The 24,801-nt window shown below is 46.6% G+C and overlaps 4 long non-coding RNA genes across 8 annotated transcripts; all 4 read left to right on the top strand.

Annotated features, from left to right (window-relative positions):
• Window positions 1-987: 987 nt before the first annotated feature.
• Window positions 988-4,579, top strand: LOC132085861 (uncharacterized). Of its 5 annotated transcripts, none has more exons than XR_009420295.1 (5): window positions 988-1,205; window positions 1,830-1,893; window positions 2,591-2,666; window positions 3,434-3,551; window positions 4,235-4,579. It is a non-coding gene; the product is annotated as an uncharacterized LOC132085861 (long non-coding RNA). The 5 variants fall into 5 exon arrangements; XR_009420296.1 differs by having other exon boundaries at window positions 4,146-4,579; XR_009420297.1 differs by having other exon boundaries at window positions 2,784-3,551.
• Window positions 4,580-6,992: 2,413 nt separating this feature from the next.
• Window positions 6,993-8,943, top strand: LOC132085883 (uncharacterized). The gene is made up of 3 exons (XR_009420304.1): window positions 6,993-8,210; window positions 8,585-8,648; window positions 8,875-8,943. It is a non-coding gene; the product is annotated as an uncharacterized LOC132085883 (long non-coding RNA).
• A 6,874-nt stretch (window positions 8,944-15,817) lies between these two features.
• On the top strand, window positions 15,818-17,241 carry LOC132085882 (uncharacterized). The gene is made up of 2 exons (XR_009420303.1): window positions 15,818-16,047; window positions 16,196-17,241. It is a non-coding gene; the product is annotated as an uncharacterized LOC132085882 (long non-coding RNA).
• An 869-nt stretch (window positions 17,242-18,110) lies between these two features.
• LOC132085855 (uncharacterized) lies at window positions 18,111-19,203 on the top strand. Its single transcript, XR_009420290.1, has 2 exons — window positions 18,111-18,232; window positions 18,829-19,203. It is a non-coding gene; the product is annotated as an uncharacterized LOC132085855 (long non-coding RNA).
• The last annotated feature ends 5,598 nt before the right edge of the window (window positions 19,204-24,801 follow it).

The following is a 24,801-nucleotide window of genomic DNA, read 5'->3' as shown; positions in this document are numbered from 1 at the left end:
CGAAGAGCCGAGTGTGGCCGAACACAGCCGACTTGAGACGAAGAGCCGAGTGTAGCCGAACACAGCCGACTTGAGACGAAGAGCCGATGATAGCCGAGTGTAACCGATAGCCGACTGTAGCCGACATTGGCCGCATTTAGACAAAGAGCCGAATATGACCGACTTTAGCCCAACCGGGCCGAGTTCAGCCGAAGAGCCGGAAAAGCCGAATTTAGACGAAAAGCCGAACCGAAACGATTTTAGACCTAAGCCGAACCAAGCCTAATTTAGCCGAGTTTATTTAAACAGAACCGAACGACGCCGCAGCACTCTGCCTGCAGAGCGCCGGTGCAGACGGCAGGGGGCGGTGTATAAAGCGAGTATAAAATATCAACTGTATATAAGAAGGAATAAAAAGCTCTGTGTCATGTGCAGCAGTAGAAAATTTCAGGCTCCCAGGGAATAAATAGTTTTCTTTCAATCATTATAGTTTTGGGTTTTTTTTTACTCCCAGGTAGCCAGAAAGTTACTACTGCTGCTTTTTGATTCTAAAGCTAGGAAGGAAAACCAAGATTACAAATACAAGAAAAAGAAAGGGAAAGGGAAAGGGAAGGGGAAAAAAAGGAAAGGAAAGGAAAGGAAAGGAAAGAAAGCAGGAGAGCAGAAGGGAAGGGAAGGGAAAGGGGTGAAAACCAGCGTTAAAAAAAGAAAAAGAGTTGGAGGGGAAAAGAGAGGGCATTCGGGAGGAGCGGTCCTGCCTCAGGTCCTTCCCCGCCCTGGGGCGAAGGACCCGTTTGATGCCCGGGAGGGACTGCAGCTCCCGGTGGCGGGGGACGGAGCCGTGGCTGTCAGCCCGAGACTCCAACTCCCGGCAGGCCCTGCTGCCGGCGCGGCGTGTGACGCAACGGCTATCGCGGCACATGAGTGGCTACCAGCCCGAGACTCCAACTCCCGGCAGGCCCTGCTGCCGGCGCGACGTGTGCCGCAACGGCCGACGCTGCCCGGCATTTTTCTCTAAATCGGCAGTAAATACAGCTGAGTAAAATTAGCTTGGTTTTCTTCCTTCTTTTTTAACTGAATTGTTTTTATTAAAAATCCTATTTGAATATGTAGAAAAAGTGGGGATGTCCTGTACTATATCCTAGCTTTTCTTGTTTATAGGGTGCTCAGAAAACATGCGTCCCTTAGAGTCCCTCAGAAAGGTTCTCAGTGCGATCTCTACCAAGGTATGTATTTACTAATAAGTGATCCCTTTAGATATTTGCCTGTGTACCTTTTCCTGTAATTCAGAGCTTGCGTTCTGTGGGTTTTATGATAAACCTGTAAAATATGTAAGAATGCTTTTGCAAGTCTGAATCGTTGAAGGCAGCAGTAAGTGGATTTAGAGCCTGTTCTTGACCAGACAACGGGAAAAAGTGTGACTTTGATGCTGAACTTGTTTTTTTCATTTTTCATTTGACTTGTCTGGAATGATTTAGGAATAGAGAGAGCTAGAAAAAGAGAGAAATAGAATTGGTTATTGAGCACTCCTCAAATGCTCACCACGATTCAGTGTAGAGCCGAAGTGAAGGGTGATGGAACAGAGCTCTGTGCTTTAGAAGGAAATAAATTTAAACCTGACCTCCGCACAGAGTCTCACTAACTTCTTTTGTTTTAAAATACAAAATATGATTAGGAAGTGTTGGAAGTTAGTGTTTTGGGAAAGAAACGGCAGTTCCACAGAACATTCCATTTAACAGAGGCTCTAGGAAGGATTCATGTTGTAACTGCTGTCACTGCAATCTGTTGGTGGTTCAGCCTTGAAATGTGCACTTGCCCTTCTATAAAGCACTGTTTTGTTTGCCTTTCAGTGCTATGAGTCTTGATAAATTGGAGAAGAGCCCAAGAGAAATTTTTCATCCCTTGATATAAAAGGTAGGAAGTGACTTTTTTTGGTTTGGTTCTTTTTCTTTATTATTTCCTGGAAATAAAAGTAATTAAGTATAGGTACTACTGGTTTGTTTCTTCCAGTAGCAGATGATAACAATAGCAGTAGTAATAGTAAAAATAATAATAGAAATAATAATAATAGCAATGTAATACTACCTAAACTGTCTTTATCCATTGAACTGGCCATTTCAAATCAAAACTTCTAAACACAAATCAAACCATCATCCTCGTAGAATCTTTCACAGCAGTGGGCTATAGATCCTGGTTTTGTTGACAGGATTTATTGGTTCTGGAATAGCAAGAGGGAAGTACAAGCCTAACTACTTCTAGCTCACAGACCCATCCAGTGAATACTGCTTTGTGTTTTGGTGGGCTTGTGATGACTTTGAAATCAATTGCTCATTCCAGTAAAAAAAATTAATGTTTTTTTGAACCTGACAGCAGAAATAACTTTAGGCACCAACTTAATAATAACAGATCACCAATTTAAGTTCATAATTTTATGCTGTACTATCAAAGTTTAAAGGTAAATTTTTACTTATTAGGAGATGGTATAAAGTGTATGTTCCAATGTGTTGGATGTATGCAAAGGTACATACGTACCCGAAAGTCCTTAGAGGAAACAAATTTTTACGTCTGCTGTTTGATTGTTTATCATACAATATTTGGTTTTATTTCCCAGGGATCGGTGAATTTTAACTTTGGAGTCCTCTGTGCTAAGGATGCTCAGCCTACAGATGATGAAATGTTCAGTAATGGTGAGTTTTTCACCTTCTCTTTAATTGCTATGCTGATCTGAATAAGAAAAAAACAAAAGCAAGAGAAAAAAAAAGGATGGTTTATTATTTTTTACGCTGTTATGTTTGTTTCCTCAGTATTTGCTGCAGCTCTGCGAACCCAAGCTTTGGGTTCCTTCTGTCCCACTGGGAGTTGCCCAGTTTGGTTGCATCTGGTGAAATTCACCCTGAGACCTTACAGAGCTAGCTCAAACTACGTGAGAGCCATTTGCAGTTCTCTCCAGACACCTGGAGAATGGGTGATGTTTCTGAGGGTCTGGCAAGTATACTTGTATCAAAACTCAGTCTGTGAAATTTCTGGGGAAAACCCTTCTGTGTCCTGAAGGGTTCAAACTCTGGTGAGGATCCAGTTATCAGGTGCTCACCTGGATGGTTCCAGCTCTTAAAGTGAACACTTGTACTCTTACCCTGTAGTTTACATCTATTGTATTTTTGTTATTTTGCAAGATTTTACGGCTTTGCAAAATATTGTGCATTTCACTCTTTGGAACCTCTCAGATCGTTCTTTGGTGCAGCACCACCTCATGGGACACTTGGCTGCCGTCCTGAAGGGGTTGGTCGCTAGAATTGTAAATCCTGGAGAGTTTGTAAGTCTTCTGTCCCCAGGGAGGTACCATGCTTTGTTTACTTTTGTTCTGTTTGTTAGGCGTTGCTTCTCATTGGAAGTATGAATTTCAAACTACCCTGTTCTTATTTTAACTGTTTTCCTGGTTCTCTCCCTACGGCAGGGAAAGACTCTCGTATCCTTGTCGTCGGGCTCGGTGCTGTCCAAGAAGATGCAGAGACTAAAAAAATCATAAGAAGCAAAATATGACTGCAGGGAAAACAAGCTGGAGAGAACAAAAGGTGATATTGTTATCCTTACCCTGTATTAGAAACATCCGCTGTGCTTTGATGCTGGCAGCTGCCAGGGGCTTGTTAGCTCTTTGTAGGCAGGTGTAGGTGTTCACTTGTAGGTTTTTTCTCTGGACAAGTCAATTCAAACTTTGCTAAGCTTATATTTGCAAATTACTCTCTAGCACAGTCCAGCATGACATTTTTGAATGTTGTAAAAATACCATGTTACTTGGAAATTGCTAATGATGAGAAGCTTTAGGGAAAAATAAGATGTCAGGGTTGGGAGATGTGAGAAGAATTTTGAGGGGATGTTAGACTGAAATAAAGCACACTTGAAGCTGGACTGGCACGCTGGCAGATCCCCTATTAAACAGTAGTGCTGAGATTAGCCTGGGGGTTGCCCGTTGTTTCTGTAGAAATCAATGTTTTCTGGTCTTCAGAGGTAAGCTGCTTTGAAAAGCTGGAAGGCACAGCATAGTGACAATCCGTGTGCTTCGCATTAAAAATAGATTTCAGAAGGGTCCTAGGCTTTTGTCTTTTCCTAGAAGTCGATGTAATCCTATTGAGGAGTTTTTAATTCTGTGCTGCCATGTCATCGATCAGGGCCCTGTCATACTAATCATCATACAGATGCAAAACAAAAAATCAGACCCTGTCCCGACCACTTAGAGCCCAGAACACGATTTCCTCAGGCTGCCGTTTGTGTGCCATCGGTACTCACCATGGAAGCGAGCTGGGGATTGTTGCACCCGTTGGGAACAAACCGCTTCTCGTCACACAGAAATGGAATTGGGACGACGCCTCAGCCAGCCTCTCTCTCCTGAATCTGCAGCAGAGCAGTTCCAGTCCATGCGGGCAATCCAGTTCCTGACGATCTGAGCGCACGGAGCAGCGCTCAGCTGCTGTGGGGGGCTCAGGGAGGGCAGAGTGTGCATTGTCATCTTCCTGAACCTACAGACGCGAATCAAAGTGAGAAGCCACAGGGTGGAAATCAGTCGCATATATGCTAAATAAAACTTGCAGGTTTTTTTTAAGAATTGTTTTTGCTTGTTCTTTGTTGTGCTTCTGTGCTTAGAAAACCTCCCTTTACAATCAGTTCAATTCATCAATTGAACCTTTGTTTGCAGACTCTCACTGAGCAGAATTTGTTGCAGACTCAGTGCACGCTGTGCAGGCCTCCCGGGAGTGTGAGGAGCTCATGTGCGCTACTTTTTGCTTTAGGACGCTCTGAGGTATTTATTCCTTTTGGGATACATGATGAGAATTCCCAAGAGAGGTAGTTATAAGGTATGACATCGGGAAAAAGCCTGTGTGGTTGGAATGTTGTTGCTGTCAAAAGTTAATTTTTTCTTAGCCAGTAGTTAGCTTTTTGCTTTATTTTTGTGGTATCAATATTTTATTGTTTAAAAAATTCCTTCAAAATAACTTCAGTGGTCGCCCACCAGTACCTTGTTCAGATTTGCCTATTTGCTTGTAGCTGAAATGTTCACATCTTGTTTATCATTCTATTTAAGAAACTGCTGCCCAGCCAACTAATAACTGAATATCCATCTGTCTAGGACACGGGGAGAGGATTTAGGTAATGTCTTTATTTCCAGAAAAAAGTTCCAGTGTAGTTTCTAAATAGAGGAGAAGGGGGTGAAGACTCGGGGCTCTGATGCCGTTGGGGCACCCCAAGGTCCCCAGGAGAGGGGGCCCCACTGCGGTGCAGGAGCAGGTGTGTTCTCATGTAATATTGAACAAATTATAAATATAAATATGAAAATTATAAACATGAAAATATTTTTAAAATACTTAAATAAAGCGGGTTTTCTTTATTGGTCAATAGGCAGTGTTTTGATTGTAAAAATTATAAATGCAAATAATATAAAGGTAGAAATCTAAGTTTAGAAATATATAATAAATACATACAGATAAATATAAAAATTTAAAATATCAGAAAAAATTAGTTGTAGCAGTAGATATTATACATAATTTAAATAATAATTTAAATCTATTTTAAAATTTTATATATATAATATATCATTATTAATGTAATACATCCAAAGAAACGATAAATTAAAATATGAATGTATAATTATACAAAGTATAAATAAAAAATATTGCAGTATCCTTTAAAAGAAGGGTTTTTTTATTTATTTGGTTAGAGACGGGGTTTTTATTTGGAATAATGGAAGTATTATAGAAGTATAAAATTAAATATAGAAATATACAGTCAATATAGAAAGATATTTGTAAAAACACGAGCGAACGACGCCTCCTTCGGCCGAACCAAGGCGAGACCGGCGGAACCTGACGGCCTCGAGCGAACCGAGGCCAGGCTTGCGAGGCTGCCTGAACGGAGCCGAGCTCAGCCGAACCGAGCCCGCTGCTCTCGTGCGCGCTAATTAGCGCGAGTGCGGTCACAGCCCAATGACCTCCTGTGCCACGCCGCGCTCCCGATCGTGTCCGTGCGATGGCCGGGCCGCCCGCGGGACGCGGCAGCAGGAGAGCCCCGAGCCGGGCGAGTTTAACGTGAGGCGGCGCCGCTTGCCCGCCGTCAGGGAGCCGAGCCGAAGCGAGCTCAGCCGAACGCGGAGAGAGCGGCTCCGAGTTGGGCCGAAGCGAGCCGAGCCGCGCCGAGGGCAGAGAGCGGCTCCGAGTTCGGCCGAAGAGAGCCGAGGCGCGCCGAGCGCACTGATCGGCTCCGAGTTCGGCCGAAGCGAGCCGAGCCGCGCCGGGCGCACTGATCGGCTCCGAGTTCGGCCGAAGCGAGCCGAGCCGCGCCGGGCGCAGAGAGCGGCTCCGAGTTCGGCCGAAGCGAGCCGAGCCGCGCCGGGCGCACAGAGAGGCTCCGAGTTCGGCCGAAGCGAGCCGAGGCGCGCCGAGCGCAGAGAGCGGCTCCGAGTTCGGCCGAAGCGAGCCGAGCCGCGCCGGGCGCACTGATCGGCTCCGAGTTCGGCCGAAGCGAGCCGAGCCGCGCCGGGCGCACAGAGAGGCTCCGAGTTCGGCCGAAGCGAGCCGAGCCGCGCCGGGCGCACTGATCGGCTCCGAGTTCGGCCGAAGCGAGCCGAGCCGCGCCGGGCGCAGAGAGCGGCTCCGAGTTCGGCCGAAGCGAGCCGAGCCGCGCCGAGCGCAGAGAGCGGCTCCGAGTTCGGCCGAAGCGAGCCGAGCCGCGCCGAGCGCAGAGAGCGGCTCCGAGTTCGGCCGAAGCGAGCCGAGCCGCGCCGGGCGCACTGATCGGCTCCGAGTTCGGCAAAAGCGAGCCGAGCCGCGCCGGGCGCACAGAGAGCGGCTCCGAGTTCGGCCGAAGCGAGCCGAGCCGCGCCGAGCGCAGAGAGCGGCTCCGAGTTCGGCCGAAGCGAGCCGAGCCGCGCCGGGCGCACAGAGAGCGGCTCCGAGTTCGGCCGAAGCGAGCCGAGGCGCGCCGGGCGCAGAGAGCGGCTCCGAGTTCGGCCGAAGCGAGCCGAGCCGTGCCGAAGGGTCGAGTCCAGCCGAATGCAGATGACAATGGCCGAGTTTAGCCGATTAGAGCCGAGTTTAGCCGAGCAGCTGTGAGCCTTGCACGCTTGAGGTGAGCGTGCATCGTTGCCGGCCTGGGATTGAGTGAAATGCACTAAGGAAACCAGCTCTGGGGAGGGAGGCAGGGAAATCCTCTCTTAACGTTTACCAATTCGTCCGTCAAACTCATCACGGCAGGACAGAGTGAAGACTGAAAGTGTAAGAAGATGTGGAGGGAAACAGAGAATCTGGCAGGAGCATCGAACGCACAAGTGCACGAATTTTGCTTTTTGCTTGGATGTAAACTCAGAAGTTGTAAGGAATTTGGGAAGGAGAAGGGACATTTCAGAAGGAGAAGAAGTTGTTGTTGGAGTCTTGGCAAAAGCTTTAAAAAAAAAAAAAAAGTGGTTTCTTTTTTCTTCACTATTATATTCTTTGGTGGTATATGGTGTGCTGTTTTATTTCTTGGTGTTATTAGCTCTGTGTAAATTGTTTATTGAGTCAAGCTAACTTTGCATGGGTTGTTTTGTATTTGAGGTAGGATCAATTTCAAGAGGTTTCTTTCACAGACTTCTGATAGGTATTACTGGGATTTTGGTTTTGTTTACTGTATGCATAAACATAGAGATTTGGTAGGGCCAGCTGGGCTGCTGGAGTTTTGGGTGTGAATTTATTAGATGGCTTTTGGTAAACACAGAATAATTATGTAAGGTAACAGCAAATTACCCAATTACCCAATTGATCTAGCTATGTAACCTTACCACAAAGTTTTATATCTTGCCAGTTTTCTGTTCTTCTGCTCCAAGTAGTTGTTGCAAAAAAAGAAAGCACTGTTACTTTTCTGAAAAGTTTTCTTCTATAACAAGCCCTTTACTGCCCTTGAACGTGAGTCAGAGGAGCCAAACAGCTGTAGCTGCTCTGAGGGCTTGGTGGGATTCGCCCCCTCCCTTTTCCCGGGTGGCATGGGAACGAGAGGCGGGCACAATCAGGGGTATATTAACCCCAGCCGTGGCTGAGGGGCTTCATTCCCTCTCTGGGATGTGCTGGGGTAAGAGCTCTCCTCATTTCAGTGAAGAGGCTTTTTCAGCCCGTCTCAGCATCTTTTCAGCAGGTGTTTCTGGGCATCTAAAGCACAGAGGCTTGGAAGATTCTGTGAAGAAAACAGCATGGAATACAGGGAGTATTTAGGTTTGTGATTTTGGGTTTTGTGTTTAGGAGTGGTAAGGTGCTTTTGTAATTTTTAGTTTTGCTCTGGTTGTTTTTTTGGTTGGATTTCTTTTGGTGGAATTTTTGGTTTTTTTTGGTTTTCATTTTGGGGTTTTTAGTTGGTTTTTGTGGGGGTTTTGGATTTTTTGATGTTTTCTGTGGTTTTTTTGTTTCTGTGGGGAGTTAGGTGTTTTGGGATTTATTGTTTGTGTGGGTTTTGTTTGTTTGGTTTTTTTTCTTTGTTTGTTTTTGGGATTGGTTTTGTTGGGTTTTTTTTGTTTTGTTTTTTTTTTTAATTGAGGAGTGCAACTCCCTGAGATTCCAAGCTGTGTCAAGCACAACATTTTATTCAGCAGATTGATCATGTCACAAGAGGGATCCGCCCAAGGTCCAAGATGATGTTTGAGATTGAGGCTTCAGGTGAGTTGAGGATTGTGATTGGGAGAGGGAGGGTGAGCAGTTAGGAGTTCTTGGGAGGGAGTTTGCAGGCAGCAGGGTGAGAAAGGGTCTTTATTTGTTTATTTGAGGCCTCCCCCACACAAGGCTTCTCAGAAGCCTAGCAGAGGCATTCCCATGTCTTACAGCACACAAGGTCATCCACTGCACCCAGGGGAATGCCATTTAACTTTGCCTTTCTCTAACCCAGGTGCCACTCCTAATGAAGGCCTTGGAATCATGATGAAGCTGGAGCCTGAAGGAGCCAGGCACACTCAGGAGAGGGCAAGTAGCTGCCTTGGTGGGATTTGGCCCACATAACTCTGGACTCATACTTTGGTTTTGGTTTTCTTTATTGTAGCTCACCGAGAGGCTCACAGGCCATCACGAGGCCCTCCGAGGCAGACTCATTTCAGGTGCAGCGTGGATTCCCATCACCGATCATCCAAAAGATAAGTCGAGGGCCTTGGCCTGGAGATGAGAGAATAGTGGGTTGGGAGTTCTTGGGGCAGATTTGAAAATTGGCAGCCGGAAAACCAATCTTCTCCAAGGGCCTCTTAGGACAGCTAAAGGGAGAGGCTCTCCTTTTGATGGCAGCTTTCAGGCGGGCAGTGCAGAACAGCTCCGGTCTGTGTTGTGTTGTCCAGTGTTCTGTGTTCCCTAGTGTGTCTTTGGGGTCCCTTTTGCCTTCTCCCCTCGAGACCCTCACCACAAGCATGATGTGTCGTGTTTCATGTCCCCCCTGTTTGCCACGTTCTGTGTCACGGGTGTGTGCACGCATTTTTTGCCAGAGCTGTTCTGCCCTGCCGCATGGCCTCCTGCAGTAGGACGAACCATAGGGAGGGGGAATTTGTAATGTTGGCTGTACTTGGGCTCTAGATGTTGTTCCTAGATTGACATAAGATGTTTGCAGCTTGTGAGTAACCCTGGTGGTGTTTGACATATGTTCTAACTTTCTTTCAGGTGCAGATGCATTCCACGTGTGGCAGAGGGTCAGGGTTAGGAGGTGCCGGGCCTTCTTAGGAGCGCGGTGAGTAGCAGAGCGGTGGGGTTTTGGCCAATGCGGTGCCAAGATCAGGCCCTGATGTTTGGTTCTCTTTAATCTAGCTGTCTGAGAGACCCCAGCCCGGTGCCAGCAGGACCTTCCCAGCTGACGAGGTGGCCTTTCTTTGCACCTGACACAGACTGGCATCCCCAGATGTCTGAGAGATAAGTAGAGGGCTGCGACCCACAGTGGGGATGAAGGCATGGTGCTTGTTTGGGAATTCCTGGGAGGGGTTTTTGAGTCCAGTTTGGAGCGGGGGGTGTTCATTAAACGGCTCGTTAGGCCCCATGAAAGCCAAGTCTCACTTTTGATCACAGTGCTGAGGTGTGCAGGGCAGAGCAGTCCCCGTGTGCATCGTGTCACTTGTCTGTTGTGCATTGTGTGTTGTTTTGTGTATCTCCTGTCTTCTACCTTAGGCCTTTGAGGGCCCTGTCAGTACCCCTGGCATCACTGTTAGTATCTGTAATCTCTGCATTCCCTGGTCTGGCACCCGGGCCACAGAGCTTTTGACTCGCGAGCTCAGACAGGCATCAGACTCTCTTCTCTCTTTGGAAGCATCCAGTCAGACGTCTTTTCAGGTCTTGTTCTGAGCTGTATGGACAGCTGTGCCCCACCTGGATCCATTATGGTGGATTAGGACTTGTAATATTACGAGGTTAGGTAGAGGATTTTGACTGTAGGATTCCTAGGCATCCGTCTTTTTGCTGTTCTTGGAATTAATCATTCAGTAATCATCTTCTTCCTTCAGAGTTCTCTGAGCCTCATCAGCTCACCATCGGTCTCAGCTCGGTCATCTCCTTTTGCATCTTCTCAGTCCTTGCAGCCATTTTCCTTGCCAAGAGATTTCTGTCTGTGTCTTGTGCCTATTGTTTGTCACGTCCTGTCCTGTGTCACGGGTGTCTGCACACATTTGGGATGGGGCTGCTCTGCCGTGCTGCACAGCCTGGTGCGATAGGAGAAGTCTTGGAGACTTGGAGTTTGTAATGTGGGGTGTAGCTGGACTCTAGATGGGATTTGTAGATGGACACAGGACATCTGGAGCTCATCAGTTATCCTGCCACAGTGTGACTCTTGTCCTAACTTTTTTTTCAGATTCAGATGGATTAAATGTGTGCCAGAGGGCCCCATCCCGGGTGAGGGGATTGCCCCGAGCCGGTGAGGCCCCATTTGTCTCTGCAGCAGAAGTGTGTATGGTGAGTGTGTTACAGCTCTGTTCTTTGTCTTTCTTTTCAGGATGTCAATCTGGATGCCAGCAGTCAAGGTGAGCAGTGGAGAGAATTGGCTGTTATTGCTCAGCTCTCAAGCACAACAATTTTTCAGCAGATTCGTCGTGTCACAAGAGGGATCTGCCCAGTGTCAAGGATGATGTTTGAGATTGAGGCTTCAGGTGAGTTGAGGATGGTGCCTGGGAGAGGGAGGGTGATCAGGTATCCAGTTTAGGAGTTCTTAGGAGGGGGTTTGCAAGCAGCAGGTTGAGAAAGGGTGTTTATTTGAGGGCACCCCACACAAGGCTGAGAAGCCTAGCAGAGGCATTGCCATGTCTCAGAGCACACAAGGTGATCCACTGCACTCAGAGGAATGCCATTTAACTTTGTCTTTCTGTAACCCAGGTGCCACTGCTAATAAAGGCCACAGCCTTGGAATCAGGATGAAGCTGGAGCCTGAAGGAGCCAGGCACACTCAGGAGAGAGCAAGTAGCTGCCTTGGTGGGATTTGGCCCACATAACTCTGGACTCATACTTTGGTTTTGGTTTTCTTGATTGCAGCTGACCGAGAGGCTCACAGGCCATCACAGAGCCCTCCAAGGCAGACTCATTTCAGGTGCAGCGTGGATTCCCCTCACCGATCATCTAAAAGATAAGTCGGGGGCCGCGGTCTGGAGATGAGACGATGGGAGAGTATCAGGTTGGCAGTTCTTTGGCCAGATTTAAAAATTGGCAGTGGGGAAAGCAATCTTCTCCAAAGGCCTCTTAGGACAGCTAAAGGGAGAGGCTCTACTTTTGATGGCAGCTTTCAGGCGGGCAGTGCAGAACAGCTCCGGTCTGTATCCTGTTGTCCGGTGTGCCGTGTTCCCTAGTGTGTCTTTGGGGTCCCTTTTGCCTTCTCCCCTCGAGACCCTCACCACAAGCATGATGTGTCGTGTTTCATGTCCCCCTGTTTGTCACATTCTGTGTCACGGGTGTGTGCACAGATTTGTGCCAGAGCTGTTCTTCCCTGCCGCATGGCCTGCTGCAATAAGACGAACCATAGGGAGGGGGAATTTGTAATGTTGGCTGTACTTGGGCTCTAGATGCTATTCCTAGATTGACATAAGGTGTTTGCAGCTTGTGAGTTATCCTGGTGGTGTTTGACATATGTTCTAACTTTCTTTCAGGTGCAGATGCATTCCACGTGTGGCAGAGGGTCAGGGTCAGGAGGTGCCGGGCCTTCTTAGGAGCGCGGTGAGTAGCAGAGCGGTGGGGTTTTGGCCAATGCGGTGCCAAGATCAGGCCCTGATGTTTGGTTCTCTTTAATCTAGCTGTCTCAGAGACACCAGCCCGGTGCCAGCAGGACCTTCCCGTTTGACAAGGTGAGCTTTCTTTGCACCCGAGACCCGCATCCCCAGCTGTATGAGAGATAAGTAGAGGGCTACGACCCACAGTGGGGATGAAGTCATGGTGCTGTTTCGGGAAATACGGGGTGGAGTTTTTGATTCAGCTTTGGCGGTGGGGGATGTTCATGAGGTGGCCCCTTAGGCCTCATAAAAGCCAAGTCTCACTTTTGATCACAGTGTTGAGGTGTGCAGGGCAGAGCAGTCCCGGTGTGTCTCGTGTCACTTGTCTGTTGTGCATTATGTGTTGTTTGTGTATCCCATGTCTTTTACCTTTGGAGGGCCCTGTCAGTACCCCTGGCATCATTGTTAGCATCTCTGATCTCTGCATTCCCTGGCCCGGCACCCAGGCCATATATGAGTTTCTGATAGCTGTCTGAGCTCCCCAGTCAAAAGTTACCTCTTTGGAAGCATCCAGTCAGATTTCTTGTCAGGTCTAGTTCTGAGCTGTATGGACAGCTATGCCCCACCTGGATCCATTGTGGTGGATTAGGACTTGTAATAATATGAGGTTAGGTACAGCATTCTGACCGTAGGATTCCTAGGCATCCATCTTTGCTGTTCTTGGAATTAATCATTCAGTTATCATCTTCGTCCCCCAGGGTTTTCTGAGCCTCATCAGCTCACCATCGGTCTCAGCTCACTCATCTCCTTTTGCATTCTCTCAGTCCTTGCAGCCATTTTCCTTGCCAAGAGATTTCTTTTCCTGTTGTGTCCCCTGTTGTTGTCTGTCCTGTCTGTCCTGTGTCACGGGTGTCAGCACACATTTGGGATGGGGCTGCTCTGCCGTGCTGCACAGCCTGGTGCGATAGGAGAAGTCTTGGAGACTTGGAATGTGTAATGTGGGGTGTAGTTGGACACTAGATGGGATCTGTGGATGGGCACAGGGCATCTGGAGCTCATCAGTTATCCTGCAACAGTGTGACTCTTGTCCTAACTTTTTTTTCAGATTCAGATGGATTAAATGTGTGCCAGAGGGCCCCATCCCGGGTGAGGGGATTGCCCCGAGCCGGTGAGGCCCCATTTGTCTCTGCAGCAGAAGTGTGTATGGTGAGTGTGTTACAGCTCTGTTCTTTGTCTTTCTTTTCAGGAAGTCAATCTGGATGCCAGCAGTCAAGGTGAGCAGTGGAGAGAATTGGCTGTTATTGCTCAGCTCTCAAGCACAACAATTTTTCAGCAGATTCGTCGTGTCACAAGAGGGATCTGCCCAGTGTCAAGGATGATGTTTGAGATTGAGGCTTCAGGTGAGTTGAGGATGGTGCCTGGGAGAGGGAGGGTGATCAGGTATCCAGTTTAGGATTTCTTGGGAGCGGGTTTGCAAGCAGCAGGGTGAGAAAGGGTGTTTATTTGAGGGCCCCCCCACACAAGGCTGTTCAGAAGCCTAGCAGAGGCATTCCCATGGCTTACAGCATACAAGGTGATCCACTGCACTCAGAGGAATGCCATTTAACTTTGTCTTTCTGTAACCCAGGTGCCACTCCTAATGAAGGCCACAGCCTTGGAATCAGGATGAAGCTGGAGCCTGAAGGAGCCAGGCACACTCAGGAGAGGGCAAGTAGCTGACTTGCAGGGATTTGGCCCACATAACTCTGGACTCATACTTTGGTTTTGGTTTTCTTGATTGCAGCTGACCGAGAGGCTCACAGGCCGTCACAGAGCCCTCCAAGGCAGACTCATTTCAGGTGCAGCGTGGATTCCCCTCACCGATCATCCAAAAGATAAGTCGGGGGCCGCGGTCTGGAGATGGCAGAGTAGCAGATTGGGAGTTCTTGGGACAGATTCAAAAATGAGCAGAGGGGAAAGCAATCTTCTCCAAGGGCCTCTTAGGACAGCTAAAGGGAGAGGCTCTACTTTTGATGGCAGCTTTCAGGCGGGCAGTGCAGAACAGCTCCGATCTGTGTCCTGTTGTCCGGTGTGCCGTGCTCCCTGGTGTGTCTTTGGGGTCCCTTTTGCCTTTTCCCCTCGAGGCCCTCACCACAAGCATGATGTGTCGTGTTTCATGTCCCCTCTGTTTGTCACTTTCTGTGTCACGGGTGTGTGCACACATTTTTTGCCGGAGCTGTTCTGCCCCGCCGCATGGCCTGCTGCAATAGGACGAGCCTTGGGGAGTTGAAATTTGTAATGTGGGCTGTACTTGGGCTCTAGATGTTGTTCCTAGATTGACATATGGTGTTTGCAGCTTGTGAGTTATCCTGGTGATGTTTGACATGTGTTCTAACTTTCTTTCAGGTGCAGACGCATTCCACGTGTGGCAGAGGGTCAGGGTCAGGAGGTGCCGGGCCTTCTTAGGAGCGCGGTGAGTAGCAGAGTGGTGGGGTTTTGGCCGATGCGGTGCCAAGTTCAGGCACTGATGTTTGGTTCTCTTTAATCTAGCTGTCTGAGAGACACCAGCCCGGTGCCAGCAGGACCTTCCCATCTGATGAGGTGGCCTTTCTTTGCACCTGACAGGGACCAGCATCCCCAGCTGTATGAGAGATAAGTAGAGGGCCATGACCCACAGAGGGGCTGAAAGCACGGTGCTGGTTTGGGGATTACAGGGAGGGGGTTTTGAGTCCAGTTTGGAGGTGGGGGGGTGTTAATGAAGTGGCCCCTTAGGCCCCATAGAAGCCAAGTCTCACTTTTGATCACAGTGCTGAGGTGTGCAGCAGGGCAGAGCAGTCCCGGTGTGTCTCGTGTCACTTGTCTGTTGTGAATTGTGTGTTGTTTGTGTATCCCATGTCTTTTACCTTAGGGGTGCCTGTCATTAATCTTGGCATCATTGTTAGCATCTGTGATCTCTGCATTCCCTGGCCTGGCACCCAGGCCACAGAACTTTTGACTGGGGAGCTCAGACAGGCGTCAGACTCTCTTCTCTCTTTGGAAGCATCGCATCTGATGTCTTGTCAGGTCTTGGTCTGGGCTGTATGGACAGCTATGCCCCCACCTGGATCCATTTTGGTGGATTAGGACTTGGCGTAATATGAGGTTAGGTAGAGGATTCTGACCGTAGGATTCCTAGGCATCCATCTTTGCAGTTCTTAGAAGAAATCATTCAGTTATCATCTTCTTCCTTCGGGGTTCTCTGAGCCTCATCAGCTCACCATCAGTTTGAGCTCGGTCATCTCCTTTTGCATTCTCTCAGTCCTTGCAGCCATTTTCCTTGCCTAGAATTTTCTGTCTGTGTTGTGTCCCCGTTGTCTGTCCTGTCCTGTCCATCCTGTGTCACGGCTGTCAGCACACATTTGTGCCCGAGCTGCTCTGCCCTGCCGCATAGCCTGGTGCAATAGGAGAGGGCCCGGGGATTTGTAATGTGCAGTGTGGGGTGTAGTTGGACTCTAGATGGGATTTGTAGATGGACACAGGATATCTGGAGCTCTTCAGTTATCATTGAACCGTCTGACTGTTGTCCTAACTTTTTTTTCAGATGCACCTCCTCAGATGACTGCAGTAGTTGTGTAGGTTCCTTCTTCTGAAAGGGAATAGGGCGCTAGAATTCATCTTCCAGAGAATTTTTGCAAGTCCTGGCTTGTATTGTATCTGCCTATGGTGGCTTATGTTCTATGTACCTATACATCTGTCTTCTGTTGGATTTTGGGTAGAAAATTTATCAGTCCAGAGAGGAGACAAGTCCTAGCTGTCAGATAGCCACTCGTTGACCCTTCCTGTCGTCTCACAGGTCCCCGAGGCTGCTGATTTCCCCAGGATCTGCCATTTTACCTCAAGGAGCGGCAGCCAGAAGATGTGTCACAGCACGTTCTTCAGCATCTCGAGTAAGGGCCGCAGTGAGCATTTAAGTGGAAAGATTGTGTGAGCGTGTGTGAGAGCACGTGGCTGTGTCTGTCTGTGTCTGCTCGTTTCTGCGTGTGTGAGTGCATGCTGACTGGATTTAACCTTGTGTGTGTGACTTTTGCTTTCCAGGTTTTGCGACTCCTTGTTAAATTTAGAATAAAAAATCCCCAGCCGGGTTGTATTGCATGAACTGACATGATATGTACCGAGTTTGGCTTAAAACCCAGAAAACCAGACGAAGATGAGCAGGAAAAAACCAGAAAAAAACCACATGATGGACAAGAAAAAAACCCAGAAAAAGCCCAGGATGGGCAAGAAAGCAACGAGAAAAAAACCCCAGAAAATAATCCCAGATGGGCAAGAAAAAAACGTAGAAAAACCCCAGAAAATCACCCAAGATGGGCAAGAAAAAAACCCAGAAAAAACCCCCAAAAAAAAACTCTGAGATGGGCAAGAAAAAAACCAGAAAAAAGTCTGAAGATGGGCAAGAAAAAACCCAGAAAAAACCCCCAAGATGGACAAGAAATAACCCAGAAAAAAATTCGAAGAAGGGCAAGAAAAGACCCAGAAAACACCCAGAAAAAAATCGCAACCCAAGTATAAATATAGAAATGTTTGTCAAGTATATGCAAATATATAAAGAAATGTTAAATTATTTGAAATATAAAATAACATAAATATAACATTTATACAGTATTACTTGTGTTATGGATCATATTGATTTTTATTTATTTCCTATAATACACTACAATATTTATATCAATTTTACATCTATCATATCTATCATTTGTTATATGTTATACCAGATTGATATACTCTAGGTTTTTTTAAGTAGTTTAAAATAAAGGGGATTTTTTTTTTTTATTTGGCAAAAGCAGGTGTTTTAGTATAAACATTATAAATACAAATAATATAAAGGTAGAAATCTAAGAATAGAAATAGATCATAAATAGCTGAAGGTTAATATAAAAATTAAAAATGTAAGGAAAAATAAGTTGTAGCAGTAGATATGGTACATAATTAGGAAAATAATTTATCTCTTATTTGAATAGGATACATGTTATACATAATGATTAATATAATACTTAAGTATAAACTACAAATATAAATGTGAGTGTAGTCATGAGCGCTATAAATATAAAAATATTTCAATGTAGTTTAAAAGAATAGAGCTTTTTTGTATTTATTTAGTTAGGATGGGATTTGTATTTTAAATAGTGAAAGCATGATAGAAATGTAATTTTAGACATAGAAATATACAATCAATGTGGAAAGATATTTATAAAAGCACAAAATATAAGTAAATATAAATAATAGCAATAGAATAATGTTATATAAATTACATGCTACATCAATGTCCACTATAGCTATGCATGTGAATATAAATACGAAAAATGGAAATAAAAAATTTATTTAAACATGGCTTTAAAGCAAGGGGCCTTGTTTGATTCTGGTGGGATAAGAGGCAGGTTTTTGGCATTTATTTCAGAGCAGTTTTTGGCGGGGGTCGCCCCTGTTCTTTTTTGCCACCTTGCCTGCCCGCAGCCCCGAGGCGCGCTGCGCCCCCGGCTGGGGCGGGCGGCAGTGCTGCCGCCTTGTGGGCAGAGCGCGGTACTGCAGCTCTGTCGCTACCGGCAGCCGCGAGGCCGCCATCTTGGGAGTGGCGAGTCGCGGATGTCACGGACTTTTCCTTGACCTTCTTAACATGGCAGCGAGAAGGGCGGGGAAGTCGAGGGCCAGCGTCGGTCGAATCGGCTGCCTGCATGAAACACCGACGCCACGGCGGCCCCGATGGATTTTTATGTGGCATTTTAAGTGTATAAGACACGGCCTATGTGGTCAGCGGCGCCGTGGGCGAACATATTTAGGCGGGTTGCTGAGAGGCATCTGGGTAAAACCCTATTTCTTCCGAGGGTCCTCCTCGGCCGCCATTTTGGGAGGGGCGCGTCGCAAATGTCGCGGGCGTTCTTTGACCTTCTCAAGATGGCGGCGAAATGGGCGGGGAAATCGCACGCCCCCATAAATCTCCTCCCCCTGTGGCCACAGAGCGGGATCGCACCCCCCCGAGCCAGCGCCCTGCCCCTCGCCGCTGAGTGCCGGGGGCGGGGCAAGGACGCGGCTGCCGAGCGAGGGAAGGGCGCTGGAGCCAGCGGCGGTCGGCCCAGGGTCTGTAAATGGCGGGGGCGGGTGAAGGACATTCGGTCATGCAAAGGGATGCGATGGCCGAGGAGAACGGCCGCGGCGGGGGCGGCCGGGCGGGGCCGGTTTCGGCGGGCGGCGGAGGTGCGGTCGCAGCGCTCCGCGGGCCGGGGCAGCGGGCGGGGGCGGGCGAGCGGCGTCGGAACAGGGCGGCAGCTCCCGAGCCCGCGCCCGCCCCGCTCCAGGCGCTGGGAGCGACCGCGGGCCGGACAATCCCGGCGGGGCGGCCCCGGGGCGGCGGGCAGGCGGCGGAGCGGGGCCGTGGCGCTCCCCGCCCTCGCTGCCGCCAGCTTTGGAAGGTCGGGCCGGGCGCCCGCCCCGTCCGGCCGCCTCCCGGTCTCTGTAAACTCCTCTCTGGCTTCGTAGGTCCATGCTGGAGAGTGGGACAAAGGGCCCCGCTGGTTGCCGTGTCCTCGGGGGGCAGAGAGTTCTGACCTTGGCCGCATGGGCTGCCGAGTGTTGGAACAATGGGGATGCGCTTTTATGTATTTAGTGACATTTATGTATTTTTGTGTACATTTTATGTATTTAGTGACATTTAGAGATTTATTCCCCTGCTTCAGGTGAGCGTGCATCATTGCCGGTTTGGGATTGAGTGAAATGGCTGAGGAAACCAGCTCTGGGGGGGAGGCAGGGAAATCCTCTCTTTACCCATTCTTCCGACAAACTCATCACGGCAGGACAGCCTGAAGACTGAAAGTGTAAGAAGATGTGGAGGGAAACAGAGAATCTGGCAGGAGCATCGAACGCACAAGTGCACGAATTTTGCTTTTGGCTTGGATTTAAACTCAGAAGTTGTGAGGAATTTGGGAGTGAGAAGGGATATTTCAGAAGGAGAAGAAGAAAAAGAAGTTGTTGTTACAGTCTTGGCAAAAGCTTCTGTTCTAGCTAATAAAATAAGTTAGTTTAAATAAAAAAAAAAAAAAAAAAAAAAAAAAGTGGAGTATTTTTTTTCCTACACTATTATATTCATTGGTGGTATATGGTGTGTTGTTTTATTTCTTGGTATTATTAACTCTGTGTAAGTTGTTTTTTGGGTGAAGCTGACTTTCTGGATGGGTTGGTTTGTATTTGAGCTAGGATTAATTTCAAGAGGTTTCTTTCATAGACTTCTGATAGGTATTACTGGCATTTTGGTTTTGTTTAATTTATGTATAAACATACAGCTTTGGTAGGGCCAGCTGGGCTGCTGGAGTTTTGGGTGTGAATTTATTAGATGGCTTTTGTTAAATGCAGTTTTTCATTTTTGAAATGTTTTTCAATGTAGTGGTTTTAAGGTGGTTTTTAAGAATTCACTGTATTGTTTTATGTTGTTTGTAGTTGGTGTATGATAAGGGATGTGGTGTGACTTCTTGAACGCTATGGTTTTAGTGTTCCTAAGTTCCGATTTCTTTCTGGTTCGTTAGGTGTTTTTAGTTTTATTGTTGGGGAGAGGGGCATTTATATGGTGGGGTTTTATAGGCAATATTTTTTAAATTTAGTTAGTGATATTTTGTAGTATTTTAATAGTTTAGATTTTTTTTTATTTTTATGCTTTTAGTTAATTTGTAAAATTTTTTCAAATAACTTTTCCAGATTATCGGTTATTATTTGTGCATAAACGTAGAGCTTTTTTTTGTTAGTACTGTTTTGGGTCAGTTGTACAGTTTTGAGTCTAGTGAGTTGGTTAGATTTAATTTTTAATGGGTGTTTGTTTTTATTAGTAGTTGTGTCATTTTCAAGGTGTATTTGAGTTTGTGGGTGTTTGAGATATTGGTTTAGGAGGAAGTTTATGATGAGAATGTGTGGAGGCTTTGGGCTGCTTATAGTGGGATTTAAAATTTATTTACAGTTAGGTTTATTTGAGTTTTTATTAGGGTTCAATGTTGTGGGATGTTTGTTCCTTTAGTAATAGAAATAGGTTTTGTTTTGATGTGCTGCAATGGGATGAGCGCGGGCTGCGTACAGGTGCTGACAAAGGTACGGTATTGTTGTGGTTCTGATGTGTCGGGTTAATGAACTTACATGGTCTAACATATACATGAAAATAGAAATAAATATAAATTTAAAAATAAATATGAAATTAGAGTGGTAGACATAGATAACAGATACATACATAAAAGTATAATATATGGTATATAATTGTAACATTATATATAGAGTGGAGTATAATTTATATATATTAAGAAAGATATATAAACATAGAATGTAAATATAAAAAGGTTAAAATAAATTGGAGATTTTTTTCGGTTTTTTTAGGTTGTAGGCTGTTTTTTTAAATAAATAATATAAATAGAAATACTATAAAAGTAGAAATCCAGATATACAAATATATAATTTATATACCAATATCTATAAATATCTAATATTAATAAATATAAGTAAAAGAAATACATAATATAAAAATAATACATCTATTATTATAATAAAAGGTATTCTCTCTAATATATATCTATAAATATAATAAATAAAAATTTTAAAGGTAGATGTGAATAGAATTTTAACTATTGTTTAACTCAAGGGATGTCCTCTGTTTTTATAGAGGCAGGAGTTTTATTTTAAATACTATAAGTCTTATAAAAATGTGAATCGTAAGTTAGAAATATATAATAATTATATAAAGAGAAATTGCTAAACTATGAATATAAATTTAAATATAAACATAAGTAAGTAAAATGCAGATTTGTAATATAGAATATAAATAACATTATAGGGCACTATAAATTATAAATAGGAATAAAAATATAAAACTATGTAAATATATTCCAAAGGAAAGGAATTTTTTTGGCTTTTATTTAAGTAGAGGCAGATGTTATTTAAAATAAAACATAAGTGTTACAGAAGTAAAAATCTTGACAGGGGAATATATAATCAATATGTAAAAATAGGTATAAAATAGATAAATAAGTGCTTGGAGTAGATATAGAATAAAAATTTATTTATAAATTGACATTGATAAAGATAAATGTATAAGTAAGCAATATACATTTATATTTATAATGCATATTGTGAATGTAAATATGAAAACATAAGGATATATATATTTGAATATTTTTTAGAAGAAAGGGTTGGGGTTTTTTTTGGTTCTTACTGGGTTAGAGGATGCCTCCCAGACCCAAGCTGCCACCTCAGCCGACTCAAGCAATCTGCAACAAGGAATCTGGGGGGCTGAGTTTTGCTTACCTGGGGAAAGCGTCAGCACTAGTGTTCAGGAGCCTCTGGCCAAGAGGGGCCGGCCATCTGCCTGCTGAAATTCTGCATTGCGCAGGATGCCTCCCAGACCCAAGCTGCCAGCACCGCAGAGTCAGGCTGGTTTGAGGGTCCCCAAATGTGTCCAGCAATCTCCCATCAGGAACCTGGGGTGCTGAGTTTTCTTCTTCTGGGAAAGGGCTGGCATTGGTGTTCAGGAGGCCTCGCCTGGAGTGGCTGGCTGCCTGCTGATATTTCTGCATTGCCAAATGTGCCTCCCAGACCCAAGCTGGCACCAGTGAAAACTCCAGCTGCTTTTGCCTCGGCACGTGTCTCCTGCTATCTCCCATCAGGAACCTGGGCTGCTGAGTCAGGCTTACCTTAGAAAAGGGCTGGTGTTCACGTTCAGGGCCCCGGGGGCCCTTCGTGGCCATCAGCCTGCTAAAATTCTGCATTGCGCAGGATGCCTCGCTGACCCAAGCTGCCACCACCGTAAAGTCAGTCTGGTTTTAGGGTCCCAAATGGCTCCAGAAATCGCAGCAAGGAACATGGGGGGCTGAGTGTTGCTTACCTGGTCCGCCCCCTCCTATGGGAGCTTCTTTTAATGGAAATAGACCAATTCCTTTATCCCATTCTTTTTTGATTTTTATCCTCTATAGCTTTCTTCCCGTACTTTTAGGAAGAAGCAGGAGAGGGCTTTCTTTTAACTGAACTTGTAGTGTTTCGAGAAGGTGATTCCTTTAGAAAGTTCCCCTGAGCAGCCGGAGCTGTGGTTACCAAGGGAACGGAGCTCAGGGCGGGACGGGGGAGCTGGGCACAGCTCAGGTTTCGGTCCTCCAGAGGCGGGATCTGCAGCGGGGATCGGCGGAGGGGCCGTTCCGGTGCAGACCGAGCTGGAGCGTGCATGGCTCCCGCGTGGCTCACGGCGGCTGATCCGGCAGAGACAAAGCCGGGACTGACGCCGGCTGCAGCGGAGGGAGCCGAGCAGAGTGAGAACAGACGGGACCCCGCTCCGTGCGGTGACCACGGTGCGCACGGCAGGACCCCCCCCCCTCCGTCCCCCGGCACGGCCGGCGGAGCGGCCGCGGTCCAGGCGGTCAGACCGAGACAGCCCTAACCTCAGCCTAACCAGCCCCCCTAAAAACAGCCTTTTCCCCCAAGAGCAGCAGCACAACACAGCAACCCTAACAGCGAGACCAGACAGCAGCCTTCACACACCAGGTCAATGACAGAACCCTCAGAGACCAACAGACCCACTGCAAAAAGGTAGGGGTGACGTCTGTGGGCTAGACAGCAAGAGGTGGAATTCGGAGACGAGCACGTCTTTTTGAGTTTTTTTTGTCTAGGACTTTTAAAGGTATTTAGAAGATTTTGGAAGGGACTTTTCAGGGTATTGTTGGGGCTTTTTCCAACCCATTCTATGATTCTTTAGCATATTTTCAAGATTATGGTCAGGGTCAGAGGAAACACCCTCTGAAAAGGCAGAGTTTTAGGACTGCAGTGGAATGCTTTAGAAAGGGGCCAGCGGTGGCACAGTGGGTCGGGTCCCACCCTGCCAGTCCAAAGGTTGTAAGTTTTAGACCCAGTTAAGTTGTTGTGGTTAGGGTTAGATGGTCTCAGGTTTGGTCCGGGAGAATTTCTGCACAGAAAAACTCACCCCCTGAGTTTCCTGATGCCAGTTTGCACTAGGAGGTGCTTGCCACTGCCAGGGCAGCCCGAGTTCTCGGTGGGGGCATCTTTGCTCCTGGAGAAATCCTGTGCCGGCGTCTTCCCTGTAAAACCAAACTCACACCTGCTGCGTGTCCACGTCAGAGGCACGTGGCACTGCAAGGGCAGCGAGAATTCTTGGTGTCGGCAGCTGCGGGCTGTGAGAAATTGTTCTCTGCAGTTTTGGAGGCCGAATCGCAGTTTCAGGCATGGGCACACAGAGAGGAAAGGCTGTTAATTTCCTTCGAAAGGAAAGTGTGGCACCCCATGGTTTAAGGGGCAGAAGAAGGGCTGTGTAGGGGAAGGAGCTCCTCACAGGACCTTTCTTCACCTCCACCCCCAGTCCAAGGTCTAGCAGCGCCCCGTGTGACCAGTTGCTTTCAGAGGGTTACCCGGGCACAGGTGCACAGGGAGCTGCTCGGCCAGAGGGGCTAACAGGGGTATCCCAAGTGTCCCTCCATGAACTATGGTCAGAGCATCCAGCACGGACTAGGGAGCAGCCGGACCCACCCGGGCACAGAGCATCACTTTGGGAAAACGCCAAGGGAAGAGCCCTTTTGCCAAGGGGCAGCATCTGAGCAGACCAGGCAGCATGTGGGGTTCCAGGAGAGGGCTTGCAACTGTCCCCTTTTACTGTGTCAGTCCCTCTCCAAAGCCCCAGACCCTCCAGAGCACTCCCAGAAAGGAGAAGGGTTATTAGGAGAAAAAGGGTTTAGGGAAAAGGGGAAAAGCTTCCTTTTCCATTACTGTTTGTGTTCAAACTGGTAGGGACTTGGATTCCCCTGCAATTGTAATGGTCTCAGTTGAAAGAATCCCTGCCTTTTCTATGCTGTTAGGGGCGTTAATTGACAGTGAGTCCCCATTCTCTATTATTTGGCAGTTTAAAAAAAAGGGGAAAATCTTGACAATGTTTCTTATGGGTTTGAAGTAAGAGTAGCCACCCCCTTTTTGTTGTCCTGAGGCCCAAATTGAGGGAGAAGCCCAGCTATCCCTCCATCCTAAGGGTTTGAACTGAGGGAAAAATCCTTCTCTTTTCATCACTGGAGAGATTTTAAAGTGTGGAAAGCCCCTCTTTTCCCAATACTTAAGGAGAGCAAATTAAATAGCAGAAACTAGGTATTTGTTATTGCATTACCTTCAGTAGAGATAACTGCCCCATTTCCTCTTTTTAAGGAGGTCACTTGAAGGAAGCTCTGCCTTTTCCAGCATTTTAAGGGTTTAAAACTACATTTCAGGGCACTTCTTTCTGTGCTGTAGGACCAAGTATCTCAGAGAAGGATGAGCCTGGCATGCACTTAACCCTAACACTGCCTGGGAGGCTTTTATCTTTCTTATTTTTACTTATAAGGTAGATGGCCAAAATTGGAGGTCCCAAGGCGACTTAGACTATTCATATCATTAGTATTCTTCTCCACCCAGTTTAATCACATGGGAAGTACTACTTAGTAGCCACTAGTTACGTAGTTACTAAGGAATAGTTACGTAAGTTAACAGCCAATTACCCAATTTATCTAGTTATGCTGCCTAAACAGAAAGTTTTATTTCTTACCAGTTTTCCTCACTTGTGCTCCAAGTAGTTGTTGTAAAAAAGAAAGCGCTGTTATTTTTCTGAAGAGTTTTTTTCTATAACAAGCCCTTCACTCCCCTTCAATTCAAGTCTG

Source organism: Ammospiza nelsoni, chromosome 32 (assembly GCF_027579445.1).
Source record: "Ammospiza nelsoni isolate bAmmNel1 chromosome 32, bAmmNel1.pri, whole genome shotgun sequence".
Classification (NCBI taxonomy): Eukaryota; Metazoa; Chordata; class Aves; order Passeriformes; family Passerellidae; genus Ammospiza; species Ammospiza nelsoni.
This window is presented reverse-complemented; position numbering and strand designations above follow the sequence as displayed.